Genomic DNA, 16,736 nt, shown 5'->3' on the forward strand with positions numbered 1-16,736 from the left:
TGCTGTGAGGAGAATGAGAATTGTAAAGCACTGGAATTGAACTGTGCACAAGCACGAAATACATGCACTATTTTATTCGCACCACATAACTAACTAAAAATGCTCACCAATAAAACACCACACACCACTTGGTGTACAACATTTTAACGAATCTACAAATGAACTTCAGTTCCTCTAGACAACCTGCCCAACCCTCCACATACACACTGGCTGCATCATGCATAAAGAAAATGCATCTATTTTCACAGCGTTTGACCATCAAACGTATCAGAGAATAATCTCACGCCCATATTGCTGATTTGCTTGAAATGCCCACCACCATCTTAGCAATGTACCAGCAAGGGGATTTTGTTGTGAGCATCAATGGTAGGCCATGGCATTCAGTTGCTATTGATGAGTCACATGAAATGCAGGTACTCTCTGATAAGAAGATCTTAATTGGACTGTTTGTGTCTGAAATGGGAGGCTCACTACAACTTCATATCAGCTAAAGCCTACAAGGTGTTAGGGCCTTCTGAAAATATGATTTCCTCTACCAACTCGATCAAAACTATATAAGAAACAATTTTACTTTTCCCTAGTGAGATCTCAGCTCTCTCAACTCTGGCGACCAATTACTGCTCAAATACATTTATTCTTAAAGTGATTGAGCTCACCTTTGGTAGCGCTGACTTATCACAGCTGTTGGTCCAATTCTCCAGAACTCTGAGCTTCCCCTCGAGGTGCAACTGCAAGTGACAGAAGATTTAAGTTGAGGTTGAGAAAAGAGTTTCATGCAATAAAGTTAGAAGACACTGAATAAGCAGATTACCAGATAAAGTACAGCATAATTATGTTCTGGACAGGAAATTGTCCGGGTATAATTGGAACAGATTTTTATAGCGCATGCGAAGTGTCCGGGAATAATTAGCATGCAGCTGCATACGAGTGAGCTAAGTTTAATAGAACAGGGTACGACTGAATAGTTGCACTATTATAGCTATCTAAAACTAGATACTCAAAGCTATCTAACTGCAGCACTCTAAGTATTACTGGCTGGTTATGACTGTAACTCAACTTTTCAAGGTATTGTCCGGACAAATGTAATATTAAAGCACAAGAGTGTCCGTTGTATTAGAACAACGAAAATTGGCAGGCAAGAGTGTCAGGGATAATTAGAAGTTTCTGAGGCGATAAATTAGAAGATATACGGTACCTCAGAAACAGACATGCAAGTTCGTTGTCTAAGGACATAATTATTGCAGTGCTTATAACTATGGCTAATACAAGGGTGCTCAGTTAAAGTCGACCATACATACTTGATCCATATTATACATGTACCCTGGGAGCAGTACAATAAGTCAAGAGCTCATAGTAAAAAAGAGAGAGTATCGAACGCATCGCTATCTTGCATCAGATATATTCCGAAAGTAACGTGACACCCTGTCTGAAACACGTCATCAATTAAATTGATCAGTTACAAAGCAGGAAGTTACGCTACTTTCCAAATACATCTTATGCTACGTTGGATACTCTCTCTCTCTTATTATGGGACTCTTGTTATTAGCGGCCTCTCAAAAAATTGGCTAAGAATAATTACATGTACACAGCTGTAGGTACACACTTGCCCAACCCACTCACCAGAGAGGACACCTTCGAGGTTAGGTAAATTTATGACCTCTAAAAGTAGCGACAGCTGCGTTGACAATTAATTTTTAATGCCGCGTCCTAAATGGAGGTAAATGTAGGCACACCCTAGTAAAGTAGTAAAGATTCTAACTCACTGGAAAATACGTTTTTAAGTGGCTATAGAAATCGAGGCAAGTAGACTGAGTAGAGTTACATGTACCTCCAATTAGATGAGACCCTCTAAATAATGGACACCAGGTCTTCAACATGATTTTCAACCTCCAAAAGAAGCGATGCAGCATTCTCAGCCTCAAACTGTGCAAAGGAACAGAAAACATGATCCACGACGTACCTTACAAGGTAACATAAACCAAGAGATGAACCAGACAATCATCTATGGCTAATAAATTGACTCACCATCTTTCCATTAGGAGAATGCTGTAATACTTTAGCAATGGAGCCAGGTTTTGTCTCTAGCTCTAGCTAGCTCTGTGGGTGAAAACAATATGTCTTTGGTGGGTGTGGTGGTGAATGTAAAAAGTGGGTGTATCTCAATCTTAGATATCTGAGATACACCCACTTTTTTTGCAAGTCATGCAAAAACAACAACACTCAATAATATATTTCAGAGAAATCTAGAGCTAGCTAGCTGCAAGGCACAGATTTATTTACTGGAATGGCCACTAAAGAGCAGAACCAAGGTATAAAGACTGTCATGTTTCCTATAAAGGATAAACCCAATGATTGCTAAAGCATAAAACCCTCATTGGTGATTGCTAACCTTGTGTGCTTGCTATCTATTTTCAGAGCTCACAATTGACGATCTGAAGACAGAAATGAAACTGACTGATGAGCAGCTCAATACAGTAATAAAGGAACCAGATCTACCCGAGTTAGCAGCATGTTTCGACAATGTTCACAAAGGCTATCTTGAAAAATTGGAGCTCTCACCTGGAGAGCAAACTGACGTGAGGACTAGAGCATATGTAGATGGCACTCTGGCAGGAATGTTGCTGTCTACTTAATTGCTATTGTTACACATAGAATTCTCTATTAACTATCACCAGGAATGGTACTCACCTATTGTTTTGTTTCCCAAGACTCCACCACCTCGTGTCCTCCCTCCCGAGAGAGGGTCCTGCTGAACCACAAGCTGTCCTCGTACAGGGACTACCTACAAAGTCGCTACAGAATGCAAGTATCCACATCAGCCACACAATGGCCTCCCGTCCCAACAAAGACAATTTTCAAACTAGCCATGATTCAGAAGGAGGAAATACAGAGAGGAAGAATCGACGATGAATTTGTTAGGCTAACAATTACGGGGAAAATTGACGATATTTTACTTCAAAAAACTCCGGTTAACTTAACTAACATTTTCCCTGAGATTGAGGATACACGAAACTTTGTGTTGATTGAAGGAGCTCCCGGCTCTGGCAAGAGCACCCTTGCTCTACACATCTGTCAGGAGTGGGCAAAGGGGAAACTGTTCCAACAGTTCGATATTGCAATCCTGGTGAGACTGAGAGATCCCCTCGTTAGAGAAGCAAAAACAATAGAAGATCTTCTCCCTTGTAGGAATTCAACACTGGCATGCCAAATAGGGGCAACAATTATAATTAATTGATTGATTATTAATTGAGATTGATTGATATTCATACAGTTTTGACAATTGATTTTAATTCTGCCATAATGCATTCAATGCATGACAATTTAAATGCATAGAGAAAAGCAGTGAAGTATTATATACTAGTATATATAATTATGTTAGACACTATTAAAACAAATGTTGTTAATTAATTACAACTTGTCAATAGCACAGCGATAACAAAGGCTTCTCCTTGAACAACACACAGACACACACACACACACAGTCAGCTTTACCGTATCCCTCGTGCGGCTACGCCTCGAGGCATAACAAGGGCTTCTCCTTGGTAATAATGATAAATGCTCACATGCACAGTAAATTGTCAATGAACACATGCAACTAGTGAAAATCCAATTTAACGCTCTGATGCCTTTTGTTCATATAATTATGAGGAAGATGAGCAAATTAACGTTCACTTTAGCCCTCCCAAACATCTTCTAAACATCTTCATGATTGCCAGGCCCTCGTATTGCAGCTGAAGGAGGTCCTGTGTGGGGAGAAGAGAGGGCAGTGAAACACTTCAACTGGTATACACAACATTTCTGAACCTAGGGGAGTGTTAACATAGCGCTCAACGTTACACATAGAGGCATAAAATAAGTCAATAGCCTCACACTGAAATAGATTAGTAGTAGAATCTGGACAAAGTACGTACAAGAGCAATAATATTAAGAGCACATGTCGATGATTATCATGTTGTTTGATCATAGTAGAAGGATTCCCAGAATAGTACATCAATGACAAGAGACATACGAAGCTCTTAACATCAATACCGTGACACACCAATGTACGCAGGAATTGAAAGCACAAATTCTACATTGACAGCCCATATTAAAGATCTAAGCACACAACACAAGTATGTTAGTATCTGCTATGCACTCTCCAGTACGTAGGTAGAGACTCACAGAGTGGGTGGGGCATATCTCCATGGACACTGATGCAGATGATTGGTTTGATCACGTCAGAGTACGCATCGATACCCAGCTATCTGTCCGGGGGGTCCACAGTCGATGCTCGCAGGAAGAACTCTCTGTGGGGGGGGGGGGTTTCGGAGTCATAAGATTCAGTTTCGGGAATAAATGTCATAGAAAGTCACTAATTGACTCACCTTTTTTCCAGCCGAGGTAAATGGAGCACAGCTATAGGTTACGTCTCTGTGGGGCATGTAAAAATAGTGGGGCATGTAAAAATTGATTGACTGAAATTGAGTATCAGGTTTTAAGCAACTAATAATGATTAATCTTGTTCAGCGCACAATCCATTCTACCCCCCGCCCACACACACCTGGTCAGTAGACAGCTGATTGCCTATCCACAACATCGAAGGATTTTATCGCAGCTATGTACTTCATTGTACAGCTGCAAGGGGAGTGACGTGTGATACAGTGTGATTCAATGAAAGTCAGTACAACACAGTTAGTGTATGTTTACCAAAGAGGTACATGAGATTGTTCTGACAAATCATTCTTGTACTCTCTAATACACTAACAGGGTTTCATCTAGGATAACAAGTTGGGGGGGGGGGGGGGGGAGATTTTTTTGCCCACTTTTGTTTAAATGATTACATCATGCTTAACTTGCTAATGTGATGACATGTAGTACTAATGTGATGATGTCATTAGTTATTAGATTCGCTAAATAATAACTTAGGTACTTTACTGGATACCCAATTGAAACAAAATTAAAATTCCTCACAATTTACCACAACCACAGACAAGTACTATCTATGAATTAGATTATTTTTACACCACAACTGTCAAAGATAAAAATCACAAATGTACCTAAGTCATTTTGAAACATACCTTGTAACTCCCCCCCCCCCTGTACGAGTTATATGTTTGTGTTAAGCACACTTAACAGTGTACTCTAAAAGCTACATTTTGATAGTAAAAACTTGGGTATGATGTAAACACTACTGACGTTTTGGCAGGATTAGTGGAACATATATTTATGGTCCATTCCCCCCTTAAGCCGTGGCTATTTTAAACCACTTCGCTATTCTGGCCAAGCTTCACTGTGCCGGATTAACAAGAGTCTACTGTACATGTATTAACGAGTGCTGCAAGCTGCGCTGTGCTAATGCCTCTCGCCATGTTTCGCTTTCTCTCAAACTATGAGAGTGTTAGAGAGGTGAAAAGGTAATTACATAATGTATTACTGTTGACAGAATTGAATTACAAATAGAATAGGAGAGGAGCTGAATGGAAACAGAAGCCTATCTGATGGCTTGATGAATAATCAATCTTCAAAGATAGAGCATGTTATTTATATGACCTGTAGCCAAACAGTGGGAGCAAACCTTTGTCAAAGGCACAATCTGTACAGAATAGTAATAGAGAATTTGGATCATGAGGCTTATATTCAGTAGTATTTGCACAAAGTAGAAAAGACTGGTGTTACATGCATCTATTGTTACCAGACTTGTGTACATCTATTGTTATCTATTCTATAATCATTGTCATGCTTGTGGCTTCTTACCAGAATCCCAAGAAAAAGTAGATCAGGATCTGGATTATCTCACATGTGGGGATGAGCTTGCATGCATATTAAATCTACACAAGAATAATGGGTGTCTGCAAAGAGAACAAATGGCTACTATAGTCTATAGCTAATAACACCATAAAATCTCTTTTCTGGCTCTTAGCTAACAAAAAGCTAGCGCTTTAGTGCAAGGCTAACTTATAAGTTGAATAGAAATTTTGTGCGAACAGATGATTCTACGAAAGATTCTGAAGAGACTGCAACAGCCTTCAATGTGGGTCAAACTAGTCATAACTCGAGAAAGAAGCCTTAGTTTGCTAATCCACGAAACAAAATCCAAGAAAACGTGGCTAGAAGCCATAGAAGCTGTTAGTTTTTGTCGCATTGCAACCGTTGAGCAGTTACAGCTGGAATACACACACACACACACACACACACACACACACACACACACAGTCAGCTTTACCGTATCCCTCGTGCGGCTACGCCTCAAGGCATAATTATACAGTATTCACCGAGTGCATACATGTACATGCAAAACTCACATCTGAGTTGCTGTTAGCCAGTTCCAATTCTCAGCCATGACACCCGGGTCCATGATTAGAGACCTCTCGAGCAGCTTCTCCTCCAACTCCCTCAGCAGGTCATCCTCTAGACATTGAATGGTCTCACTCTTTTCCTCAACCTGACAGGGGAACATCAATAAGTTGCTGCCAGGTGGAGAATACTCGACATACAACAGTGACGTGCATGTACAGTCAACTACTGAAAATCTGGCAATGAAATTTAATGGTATTCTCCCACTTTGAAATAAAGGTCAGCTTAAAGTTGGACTGTAGTTAGCAAATAGTAGATCGATTTTGATTAAAGTCCAGTGAATATTCTAACCACTGCACATGTGTATCTCTCACCTCTGTGGGTGGTGTAGGAACGAGGGAGGCCCTCTGATACTGTCTAGAGGACTGGACTTCTTCTCACTGCCAATCTAGGAGGTATGAAAACAAAATAATGCATTTGGTAAAATCTACTCTCAAACAACATTGCACATTGACAGGTAAAGGGTTATTAAAGTAAAATATGAAAACATTCCTCCTCTCACCTCCTGCTCATTCAGGAACTTCATGAACCTGGTAGGAGTGAAGTGCACTTTGAAGGACTCGTCACATGATCTTGGAGCAAAAGATACGGACTTGGTTGAGGATTTGAGTGATGATAAAGTGAGAGAGGAGGTTGTGGGGGGAGGGGCCTCAGACCAGGACTGGTGGGACGTAGTGTCACGTGAGAGAAGACTCGGATACATGGTCCTCCGTCTGGACAGCTGCTGTGAGGAGAATGAGAATTGTAAGGCACTGGAATTGAACTGTGCACAAGCACGAAATACATGCACTATTTTATTCGTACTACATAACTAACTAAAAATGCTCACCAATAAAACACCACACACCACTTGGTGTACAACATTTTAACGAATCTAAAAGTATACAAATGAACATCTGCTCCTCTGCTCCTCTAGATAACCTGCCCAACCCTCCACATACACACTGGCTGGATCATGCATAAAGAAAATGGCATCTATTTTCACAGCGTTTGACCATCAAACGTATCAGAGAATAATCTCACACCCATATTGCTGATTTGCTTGAAATGCCCACCACCATCTTAGCAATGTACCAGCAAGGGGCTTTTGTTGTGAGCATCAATGGTAGGCCATGGCATTCAGTTGCTATTGATGAGTCACATGAAATGCAGGTACTCTCTGATAAGAAGATCTTAATTGGACTGTTTGTGTCTGAAATGGGAGGCTCACTACAACTTCATATCAGCTAAAGCCTACAAGGTGTTAGGGCCTTCTGAAAATATGATTTCTTCTACCAACTCGATTAAAACTATATAAGAAACAATTTTACTTTTCCCTAGTGAGATCTCAGCTCTCTCAACTCTGGCGACCAATTACTGCTCAAAGACATTTATTCTTAATTTTATAAAGTGATTGAGCTCACCTTTGGTAGCGCTGACTTATCACAGCTGTTGGTCCAATTCTCCAGAACTCTGAGCTTCCCCTCGAGATGCAACTGCAAGTGACAGAAGATTTAAGTTGAGGTTGAGAAAAGAGTTTCATGCAATAAAGTTAGAAGACACTGAATAAGCAGATTACCAGATAAAGTACAGCATAATTATGTTCTGGACAGGAAATTGTCCGGGTATAATTGGAACAGATTTTTATAGCGCATGCGAAGTGTCCGGGAATAAGCATGCAGCTGCATACGAGTGAGCTAAGTTTAATAGAACAAGGTACGACGGAATAGTTGCACTAGCTATCTAAAACTAGTTACACAGAGAAAAAAGATGTGCTGATTTAGCACAGAAAACCGTGCTAAACGAATGTCTCCAGTTTTAGCACGTTTTGCACATGACTGTGCTAAACAACCTGATATGCTAAACCAACACATGTGCTGAATTCTAATGTGCTGAAACAGTTGTGCCCCTGTTCCTCTAGCTTGCCTTCAAGCATGGGAAAGGTGTCCTCTCTCGATGCGTTCCCTGGCAGTCCTAGCTCCATGGCGATACGCTTCACCACCCCTGTGGCCAATCGGCGAGAGTTCAACGGGTAAGTCTTTACTCGAGGTTCTTCTAAGTCGACGACAGGGCCTTCCTCGGTCCGGGCTTGATCAATGGCTGTCTCACTCCGGTCAGTCATGACTCCTGCAGTTGCTAGGCGTTCTTACTGTCCTTGGGTGTATGGTTGGTCTCGGCAGGACGTCCACTGTTGAATAGTTCAGCTGTTCACTTCTTATTCAGATCATAGATACTGTACACTCCGTGGATGTGAAACGTAGGTAGTATACGGAGAGATTAGGGAGTATTCGTGTTCACTCACTGCAACGGCACCCAGCTGCAGAAACAGACACTTTTAGTGTTGTTTTTCTTGCACAGCTGCGCACTTGTAGCTTCAGTTGAGGAGAAGGTCTGCTGTACTCGTAGGTAGGAGGTAAGTCTATCATAGAGCATGTATATTGAGCCTGCATTATTAGTGGATAGCCTTTTGGAGCTCATTTTTGTCTGTAACTTACTAGGTGACAAGTTTGTGGTTAGGCGATCTTTGGTTGGGTTTATGGTTGGAACATTTCGCTTTGCTTTCCTGTTAGTCTATGAAGTGAAGTACCGGGAGAATGTGTTCAGCACTTAAGGAAATGTATACGTATAAGGCTAGCAGCAAACTGAATGATAGGTCAAATTTAGGTGTTTAACGGTACTCATCTTGTGGTTAGGCGATCTTGCCAACAAAAAGCTCCATCACTTAAATGATGTGGTCATTCAATAATATAGATGTCCTTATACCAGGAGAATCTATTTTGACCCTCAGTAAATGTTTTGTTATTTCAGGAAAGCGTGTCTTTTTATGGTGAACATGTTTACTCATACAAATGTACTTTATGATGATAATGCATACATGATCCTACAGCGGCCGGAGTAAATTATTACGTGCATTCTAACATACATATCTTTAATTTAGGTAATGCTCTATCACCAAAGGAAGCGGAAAGGAGCATAATTATTCCCTGATGCAAGACTAACAAACAAGTGTACGAGCACAAGTAGCGATAAGACGAAGAAGAATCCTCCTTCAACTTTAAATCAGTTTTAGTTGTCCATTTAGTTGTCTATTACTAAGTCTATCTCCATGCATGGATGCCTGCCTATATACTATTCTGTGTGCATACATGCTGTGCTATATACAATGTCATCACAAAAATTAAGTCAGCAGTGTACATGTAGCTAGATCTAGATTTGTCAGGTTCCAATATGATTTCTGCATCTCCACTTTCATTCATGAACATCTCTCTTGGCTCTCCCTGCGCAGAGAATCAGTTAGCACTGGAAGAACTTGGACTGGGAGCTTCAGTTATCTGATCACTCACACGTAGTTACTGTTATTATTGTATCCATGCAGTAGATTCCGTATACTATACGGAATTCCGGATACTCCGTCCGTGTCATCCGTTGCAATGAGTGTTTCAGGACTTTTGGTAGTGGGCGGAAGTGTTTCACATCCACGGAGTGTACAGTATCTATGTTCAGATTGATCTTAGAAGCACATGGCCAGCACTCTCGTGCGCATGTCTACAAAACATCACATGACATACAATAAGTTCTAAGTACATAGGTCACAGGTTAGAGTCAGAGTTCATTAAGTTCATCAGTTCAGCATCTCTGCTACATGATTGTATTGTGCTAAATCAATTTCAAACATTACAAAAACAACAATACATCAATACAGTACGTATTAAAATTGTATTAAACAAACGATGAGGATATAAAAGTGAAAGGTTTTTTTAAACATAGTTAGTTAACCATAGCAAGTCTGCACTCGGTTCACTGCAATTGTAACATACTGCCTTTGACTTCTAAGCATCACCTGCATGCGTGAAGTAGAAAAATATGTCACATAAAGCCAGTAGAATTATAACCAAGTATAAGAATAATTAAAGTGCGTATAGATTAGGTACATAACATCAGTCATAGCATGAACAAAGTAAGGTTGTTCCACCCCCCTCTCCACTGATAGCATTCACTAGTCTGTTGACAGGAGGTGGGGTTATTCACAGCATTGCAATGTTATTATGGGGCGAAATAAGACATCACTAACGTTTATTCATCCATTCAGAGCATGAACAAAGTAAGGTTGTTCCACCCCCCCCCCCTCCACTGATAGCATTCACTAGTCTGTTGACAGGAGGTGGGGTTATTCACAGCATTGCTTATAATTATTATGGGGCGAAATAAGAAAAGCCTTTGCTGTGATCCATGACAAATGCCGAGTGCATAATGAGCCAAAAGCAAAGAATTGTAGCTACAGAAAGAGTCATATAACACAGATAGGACCAAGAGGAAGAGTACGCTACTCCAATAGACTGTACACAGGAGGCAAACTCACTATTGCATGTAACCACAGCCACTTGAGATACAACAATAACAATAACAATGCTGATAAGAAAAAGCAATTAGTGGTAATTATCACTAACGTTTTTATTCATCCATTCATAGCATGAACAAAGTAAGGTTGTTCCACCCCCCTCTCCCCCTCTCCCAAAAAAAAACAAGCGCATGCAGCTGCATGCGAGCTAGCTAAGTTTAATAGAACAGTGTGCAATTATTCAGTTGCACTAGCTATCTAAAACTAGCTACTCAAAGCTATCTAACTAATCTAATCATCACTAACGTTTTTATTCATCCATTCATGTTTATTCATCCATTCATCGCAGATTAATTTTAACAGTTTATACAACAGCTATGTGGTTGTGATGTAGGTTAGACAGAATGCTTACTACGGTTAGTGGGAGTTGCATACTCTTCCTAATGAACTTCTCATTATAGTCGTTTTTACGCACAATTTAGTTTGCTAGACTATAATAATGCAAATGAGTCTTGTTGTGCTATTATAGAGCAGCATCAATATTCGGGCCCATCAACTATCTCGTATAGAGAGCAGATTGAGAAGTTGTCCTCCACCGACAATACTCGTTGTAAGGGCTAAACAACAAAGCTTAATACGAAAGTTTAATTAAACTGCGTTGTCCTATATATATCGATAGATCGGTTAGAGTAATAAAACAGTAATCTTGTACAGCTAAGGTCCTAGACTTCATCACATAATTGTTCAATGGTTTAGGTATCCTGACCATCCCTTTACATATGTTCACAGTGGCTATAATTCATGATTTACTGGTTTTTAGGTACACTTTTGGTTAGGGGAGGGTATAAATACACGTACAGTTCATTTAGTCTAGAGAGTAGATTACCACAAATGTGTGAGTAGTTGTACTTAAATGTAAATATATTTTGATTGGAGCATTTCTAAGAAATGGTGTTGATACCCGTGTGTAGATGAATGACTGAACTACAACATATCCAAAAATTTTTCCATGGAAACATAAGATGGTGGGTTTGTGGTGATTAATAGAACAACAGCAAATTGTTATAGTGGGTAATCGGTTAGAGTAATAAAACACTAACCTTAAACATCTAAGGTCTTAGACTTTTATCACACAATAGTTTAATGGTTTAAGTATCCTGACCATCCCTTTATGGGTCTTACATATGCTCACAGTGTCTATAATTCATGATTTACCGGTTTTTAGGTACACTTTTGGTTAGAGTAATATCTTCTGAAAATTTTATAGCTTAGCTTTAAAAGTTCTCTGGTAAGTTTACAAATAAATGGGCTACATTTTGATACCAAGAACATCCTTTATGCTTATTCCATTGTTGAGATATCACTGAAAAACTACATATTCTCTATTGTTTTGATGACATCACAAGCTGCTAACCACAAATCGATGACACTCAAATTAACCACGTAAGTGGGCGTACAATAACTGTACGCCCACTTTTAATTACGTTTGTGGTTGATTAAAGCATCATTGGTTTGTGGTTTGTAGCAAAACAGTAGAAAATAGTAAATTATGTAGCTTTTCAGTGTTATCTCAGCAATGGAATAAGCATATAGGATGTTCTTGGTATCAAAATGTAGCCCATTTATCTGTAAACTTACTATAGAAATTTGAAAGCTAAGCTATTAATTTTTCAAAAGTTATTACTCTAACCAAAAGTGTACCTGAAAACCAGTAAATCATGAATTATAAACACTGTGAACATTTGTATAACACCCATAAAGGGATGGCCAGGATACTTAAACCATTGAACAATTATGTGATGAAGTCTAGGACCTTAGCTGTACAAGATTACTGTTTTATTACTCTAACCGATTACCCACTATAACAATTTGCTGTTGTTCTATTAATCACCACAAACCCACCACCTTATGTTTCCATGGAAACATTTTTGGATATGTTGTAGTTCAGTCATTCATCTACACACGGGTATCAACACCATTTCTTAGAAATGCTCCAATCAAAATATATTTACATTTAAGTACAACTACTCACACATTTGTGGTAATCTACTCTCTAGACTAAATGAACTGTACATGTAGCTGTAAGCACTGCACATGATTGCACACATAGTGAAAGCTAAGACAAAAGCTCATATGGACCTGTGTAACTGACAAATAAAATCTAGTACGCCTCAAATGCACACAGAACATAGCAAGGTGCACACACACACATCCACGCACGTGTTGAGAGGAATCTTGTCTTTGTTGGCATGGTGATCTACGAGACGATGCCAGAGTAAGGCCACATCCAGCTGTGTGCTGGGCTCTCGTATGAGGAGCAATTGAACGAGGGAGGCAAACAGTTGCCCTGGGAACGTCGTCTCCAGCACTGATGCGTGACAGGTGTCAGCCACCGCCCTCAAATACTTGACCAGGGAGGTAGTCAACATGGGGCTGCATAATAAAGGGGAAGTATATGGAAGCATAAACACTAGTAATGCAGTGAAACCGTGCAGTCTATTGTGGTCACGCAGGTCATCCTCTATAATACAGCCACTATTAGTCTACTCACAGACTACAATAATTAAGTTTTACAAAGGCGACAGAATCACTAAGCACTTTTGCATAGAACACGTACATGTACAAACAGTGTTTATGACAGGAAACTAAACACATACATGTACACAAATAGCTACATAAAGCAACAGCTAAACATTCCCTCTCACCTCCTGATCATGCAGGAACTTCATAAACCTGGTGTACTTAGGACTTGTCACATGATCTTAGAGCAACAAATACGGACATGGTCGAAGATTTGAGTGGGGCTAAAGTGAGAGAGGAGGTTGTGGGGGGAGGAGCCTCAGACCAGGGCTGGTGGGACGCAGTGTCACGTGAGAGAAGACTCGGACACATGGTCCTCCGTCTGGACAGCTGCTGTGAGGAGAATGAGAATTGTAAATCACTGGATTTGAAACGTACTCTTTTGTACCACATAACTGATTGACCTCACAAACACACCACTTGGTGTGCAACCATTAATTGTACTCTTAAAGTGAGTGAGCTCACCTTTGGTAGCGCTGACTTATCACAGCTGTTTGTCCAATTCTCCAGAATTCTGAGCTTCCCCTAGAGGTACGTGACAGAATATCTAAAAGGACATATTGCAGTGCTTACAATTATAGCTATTCGAGGGTGCTCTGTCAAAGTCAGCCATAAAGTTATTGTTAATTTAATACATGTACATGTACCCGGGTATATAGGGAGCGAGTGCAGACAACTACACGTGTACATATATTATCGAGGGTGCAAAGAACCCGGTATCTGGCACTCTTATATGCACGTGATCAGTCTACTTGCTATTAGCGGCCTCTCAAAATTGCATGGCTTAGAAACATGCAGCAATATACTGAAACCATTTTAAAGGAGCATATTAATGCGTACTGTTATAGGTGGACCTTTTGGGTGGGCACTTTGTATGAGTTACTTCTTGGAGAAAGGTCACAATCATGGTACATGCATGTATTTCTTATGTACACCTATACTATAGCGTGATGGCGTTGTTAATTGGACATGTTGTTAATACTAGTATGCTTGTAATGTAAGCCCACAGGCATAAATTTTAGGCACGTATTATCGGTATATTCATTTGTAAGAGTGAAACTTCTTACTACACTGTACACAGTCTCATACATACAGTAGACACTCACTTCTAGGGAATGATTACTCACGGAACAGACTCCATTGTGTATTTTGCCTAAGCCATAATCAGTACATACTGTATAGCAGGTCATTTTCGTGGGATAAAAAATCCGAGACAAAATCGTAGGCGTGGTGCAGCAGTGATTTCGTGTGTAAAAATTCCCTTTGCTTCACTGCATTGCATGTGTTCCGGTCAACCATGCCTACGTTTTTGAGAGTGATAAATATTCGTCAAGGTTTAGCTTGCCCACGGAAACTATACCCAGGACGCTATACGTACGGTACGGTATACTGTACCACTTTATCACCTGTTTCAAGTACTCTTCCTTCGCCCGTTACTTTGTAGCACTCGAATATGTCCACCCCATCCACTGCAGGCACACTGCTCTGCTTCAACTCCTTACAGCGATCCAGTGCCTTCTTGAGCTCTTCCTCCATCACAAGTCTCTCTTGAACAGCAGACTGGGTAATAGATTGCATGGTGGTCATGTACACACACACAGGTATACAGATACAACCATCACAACATCGTGGTAGTGGTACAGTAGTAATAAAGGTACAGTAGACTCTCGCTATTCCGACTCTCTGAAGTACGGCCTGAAATGTGGCCAACTCGCTATTCTGTATACTTGCTGCCCCAAACTAGTAATTTTATACGTGAACATTTTGGGTGTGGTTTAGCAGAAAAACTGTGTGTGGGGGGAGTGGTTGGGGTGTACAATGAGAGGTAGGAAGCGGGATGCTCATGAACACTACAATGAAAGTTATAAAAAAGGTAAACCGTTTTGTGAGCAAACACAGCTGTGGGATTACATTGTAATAGAGAGGAAATGATTCATTATCTTTATTTGTTATCCTCGAGACAAAACCGCAAAATTAGTCATTAATATTCGAGGTAGGTTGATTTTAAGCCGCGGCTATTTTCTGAAATGCAAACTACCGCGCTCTTCTGGCCAAGTTGCACTGTCCCAAGGGTGGCCGGATTAACGAGAGTCTACTGTACATGTATTAATTATACAGTATTCACTGAGTGTATACATGTACATGCTAAACTCACATCTGCCTTGCTGTTGGCCAGTTCCAATTCTCTCACCAGCTCAGCCATGACACCTGGGTCCATGATTTGAGACCTCTCGAGCAGCTTCTCCTCCAGCTCCCTCAGCAGGTCATCCTCTAGACATTGAATGGTCTCACTCTTCTCCTCAACCTGACAAGGGAACATCAATAAGTTGCTGCCAGGTGGAGAATACTCGACATACAATAGTGACGTGCATGTACACTCAACTACAGAAAATCTGGCGATGAAATTTAACGCTTTCTCCCACTTTGAAATAAAGGTCAGCTTAAAGTTGGAATGTAGTTAGCAAATAGTAGATCGATTTTGATTAAAGGCCAGTGAATATTCTAACCACTGCACATGTGTATCTCTCACCTCTGTGGGTGGTATAGGAACGACGGAGGCCCTCTGATACTGTCTAGAGGACTGGACTTCTTCTCACTGCCAATCTAGGAGGTATGAAAACATAATATGCATTTGGTAAAGATCTGCTCCCAAACAACATTGCAATTGATCCACATTTACAGGTAAAGGGTCATTAAAGTAAAATATGAAATTTGAGCACAAACATTCCTCCTCTCACCTCCTGCTCATTCAGGAACTTCATGAACCTGGTAGGAGTGAAGTGCACTTTGAAAGACTTGTCACATGATCTTGGAGCAAAAGATACGGACTTGGTTGAGGATTTGAGGGGGGCTAAAGTGAGAGAGGAGGTTGTGGGGGAGGGGCCTTAGACCAGGACTGGTGGGACGCAGTGTCACATGAGAGAAGACTCAGACACATGGTCCTCCGTCTGGACAGCTGCTGTGAGGAGAATGAGAATTGTAAGGCACTGGAATTGAACTGTGCACAAGCACGAAATACATGCACTATTTTATTCGTACTATATAACTAACTAAAAATGCTCACCAATAAAACACCACACACCACTTGGTGTACAACATTTTAACGAATCTAAAAGTACAAATGAACTTCTGCTCCTCTAGACAACCTGCCCAACCCTCCACATATACACTGGCTGGATCATGCATAAAGAAAATGGCATCTATTTTCACAGCATTTGACCATCAAACGTATCAGAGAATAATCTCACGCCCATATTGCTGATTTGCTTGAAATGCCCACCACCATCTTAGCAATGTACCAGCAAGGGGCTTTTGTTGTGAGCATCAATGGTAGGCCATGGCATTCAGTTGCTATTGATGAAATGCAGGCCGGTACTCTCTGATAAGAAGATTTTGTGCAATCAGATCTTAATTAGAAATGGGAGGCTCACTATCAAAGCCTATAAGGTGTTAGGTATTCTGAAAATAATTTTCTTCTACCAACTACATGTAGATCAAAACTATG

At 40.5% G+C, this 16,736-nt stretch overlaps 1 long non-coding RNA gene across 6 annotated transcripts in view; it reads right to left on the minus strand.

The window, feature by feature from the left end:
• Nucleotides 1–16,736, minus strand: part of LOC135339189 (uncharacterized) — a 48,908-nt gene that overhangs the window by 10,546 nt on the left and 21,626 nt on the right. For 2 of the 6 annotated variants that reach the window (XR_010395866.1, XR_010395862.1), the window contains one exon: nt 9,926–10,153. The exons of 3 other annotated variants lie outside the window; for them this stretch is intronic. This is a non-coding gene — a long non-coding RNA (uncharacterized LOC135339189). Of the gene's footprint in view, nt 1–7,720; nt 7,809–8,238; nt 10,154–16,736 lie in introns of those variants that run through there. One more of the 6 variants, XR_010395864.1, reaches the window with a different exon arrangement.

Source organism: Halichondria panicea, chromosome 7 (genome assembly GCF_963675165.1).
Source record: "Halichondria panicea chromosome 7, odHalPani1.1, whole genome shotgun sequence".
NCBI classification, from domain to species: domain Eukaryota; kingdom Metazoa; phylum Porifera; class Demospongiae; order Suberitida; family Halichondriidae; genus Halichondria; species Halichondria panicea.